The sequence below is a fragment of the Mustela nigripes genome, chromosome 3 (genome assembly GCF_022355385.1).
Source record: "Mustela nigripes isolate SB6536 chromosome 3, MUSNIG.SB6536, whole genome shotgun sequence".
Lineage (NCBI taxonomy): Eukaryota > Metazoa > Chordata > Mammalia > Carnivora > Mustelidae > Mustela > Mustela nigripes.
In genome coordinates, this window is record NC_081559.1 from 75,767,085 (window position 1) to 75,770,723 (window position 3,639).

Consider the following 3,639-nt stretch of genomic DNA (forward strand, 5'->3'; position numbering starts at 1 on the left):
AGATCACCAAACAGCAGCAAACAGTAATAAGAACAAGCCCTGGGGAGGGAGATTCTAATTTCCGTAGTTCCTACATTATATTGTTTAGATTGCCAAATTTTCAACAAAAATTTATGACACACACAGAGAAGTAAGAAATTTGACCCTGATATGAAAAAAAGCCATCAATAACAAATGTACCTTAGAAAACTCAGATATTGGACTGATGAGACAAAGATTTGAAGTCACCTATCTAAATACGTTCAAAGAACTAAAAGGAACTATGTCTAAAGACCTAGAAGAATGTATGGGAATGAGGTCTCATTAGGAAGGATAGTTTTACTGTTTATAGGATTTTTAGCTGTCATTCTTTTTCTTCTAGCATTTTGAATATTCATTCCTCAGTTTTCTGGCCTTCAGGGTGTCTAATGAGAAGTCAGCTGTTAATCATGTTGAGGATTCCTTGTATGAGATGTTTCCTACTAGAAAGTAGGCTGTCTTCACTTCATTTGCCTTAGAACAATTTTATAGGTTTCTTTTCTTAAAAAAACAAATTAGTGGCTCAGTGGTTTCTACACATAACTCAACTAATGAATTGTAGGACTGTTTCCTGTGATAAACACAATCTTTATAGACTCTGGCAGACATATAATATCATCATTCTAAATATTAATGGTGTTAGGAAAACTCATTCAAAACTTAGGAATTAGACAAAGCAGGATTATATGTTCTTTCAAAGTTATATTGATGTATCATCTGCAGGACCACTCAAAGATTAATTATCTAGGGTATTGGAGTTTTATTTATTCAAATATTACCTACTGATTGCTCTATGAAGTTATATATATATATATATATATATATATATATATATATATTTTTTTTGTGGAGGTACAAATGAATTCTTCCTGGTAGAAAATATGACTGTGTTGACTAGATTATTATGTTGTTTTGTGTTTGACATAGCAATCTTATTCTGGCTTTCCTTCTCCTTTCCCTATAACTATCCAGGTCCTCAGATACTCTTTGAATCAATTTTATCATCCTGCTGGCTCAGGCATTAGTGAGTTTAACAAATATTAGACATATACTTTTTCTGTATTTACTTAAGATTATATTGTTTCTTTTACCTTTCACAGTACTAAACTAAGTTGTCCAGTTTACAGAAATCTTTTCAAGACTCTTGCCATGATTATTTTTTTCAACCCCAAAACATTTTTCAGGTAAGTCCATATTTAAGAAAAGTATGAGACTGGTTATTTCAAAACAAACCTACTTTCTCCCAGTCCCAAGCACTAAGTATGCAGTAGAGAGCCTCACAAGTATATGGGTCTTTCTGCATCTATTTCTTCAAAAGAATGTGAATTCTATGTCCTATTTTCACCCACAGGCAGGTCCTTGAAGAGATATTTATGAAGTGGGGAAATAAAGACCTCCAATTCAAATGATGTAATAGCAAATCTGATTCATGGAATCCATGTGAAATTTTTAACATCCATTTTGCCTTAATTAAATGCCTGATCATGATGCCCAGATGTTGGATGTTAGACTTAAAAAAAAAAAAATGTGAGCATGTACTATGTAAACTTTTGGTCTGTCTTCTTCTTCTAGAGATTTATTACCCATTTTGGGATACCCTTAAATTATACTATATCCTCAAATCATTTCTTACCCAACAAGTGTTAATAAAAAGGCTTTTGAGTGAAATTTTTTCACTAATGCTAAAATGATGAAACAATAGAATAACCAAAAAAATGCAACTTGAATTGTTTGTATATCCATCTATAGTTATTGTCCAGAAAAACATTAAAAAACAAACCAGTATATGGTCAAAAAGGAAAAACATGCTTCAAAAATTGTGTATGCAAACTAGAAGATGACAAGCACCATGTATGCAGGTTTTAAGAAAAGGAAGAGAAGGAAAAGCAAGGATGTCATCAGTTTCACAAAAAAGCCACCAAAAGCCACAAGGCTTGCAGAGTGACCGTAATCCAGGTCGACTTAACTTCTCGACATTCTAGTCCTTGACTTACTGTCTTTGGTGTAGTAAATATAGACTTATTTCTAATACCATATTTATTTTTAAAATTCTTCTGCTTTTTGAATTACCTGGATTTTCAGCTTTTTGTTTTAGATCATGTATCTCCAAACGCCATTACTTTCTAAGTTTATTTTTGAGTTTTTCAGGTTTGCTTGTTTGTTTTTGTATTCAAAGATGAAAGTCTGAATTAAGTAAAAACACTTCAAATGGAAGTCCAATGTTCTTCTTGGAAAATAATGGCTGCTTTTAATGCCACAATGTAAATAATGAGCCAAAGAACAATTCTATTTTAAGTGAATTTGCATGTTTTGATAACTTTTTCAGAAATGGGTCTTTGGTTTCTGCTTTAGTTCAGACAAGAAGTAAAGGATTTTCTTTATGAAATATTTTTCAATATGCTTAATTGCTACAGTTGAAGTTTCTTTTATTTCCCTAATGAATTACTTCCCTATTATGAAGAAATGACTCTCTAAAGGACAGTCATTTATTACACCTGAGCCTTCCTCGTCCCAGTTGTACCACATGCTGCTTAATAATTTGCAATGATTTAGGAAGATTGCCATAACCACTCAATTAAAGAATGGCTTTGGATGCAACCTATAGCATGAGGCACATCCTTAGTACACATTTAGAACTGTCTTGTTAATTAGAATCCAGCAACCACTGCATTCTGAATATCCCATAGACAGCAGACATCCTATCCTGGAGGAATGAAAGTAGTCACTTGTTTTCCTTGATCCAACTAGGCAGATGTAGGTTTGCAGTAGAGTGGAAACAGAGCCACGGGGAGACGAAGCAGACTCAGAATTAGGAAATGGAACTTCTGTTTCTGGCTCTATTACTTTTTGGGTTTTGATCCTGGGATAATGATATTCTCCGAACTTCAGTTTCCTCCTTTTTATAGAATGTGAACTCTAGCTGATAATTTCTTTCTTTCTTTTTTTTTTAAATTTTTAAGATTATTTATTTATTTATTTGACAGAGATCACAAGTACGCAGAGAGGCAGGCAGAGAGAGAGGAGGAAGCAGGCTCCCCGCCAAGCAGAAAGCCCGATGTGGGCCTCGATCCCAGAACCCTGGGATCATGACCTGAGCCGAAGGCAGAGGCTTTAACTCACTGAGCCACCCAGGCACCCTAGCTGATAATTTCTTAGGCATTTTACTGATCAATGTAACACCTCTACATAACTCATAACTTAAAAATAGTTTTGCAAAATGTTACCAAGGTATTTGTGAAAAGTCTCAGTGGCTTGTTTCCATGTAGCATCTTAAAGCAGCATGGGGAAATCAAGCAATATAAGACAGGATAACTAATTTAAAACTGTAATTGTCCTAAGTTTTAATTATTTCTTGGCATATGATATAGAATTGATAGGCAGTGTACTTTAGCTAACAGTAATTTTATGGCAAAAATCAACCTTCCTGTGGGAAAAATAGACACATGTCCATATGTCTAGGTAATGAAGTCTAAAGGATAAAGGAAATATGAATAAATGCTGAAAATAAATTTTAATGAATTCAAAGTTATGCCTTGGACCAGCCCTATATTATTAAGATTTGAAATAAGGCCCTTATGTTTACTATTTTGGACTGTAGAAATTAGGTAGACTATATTCAAC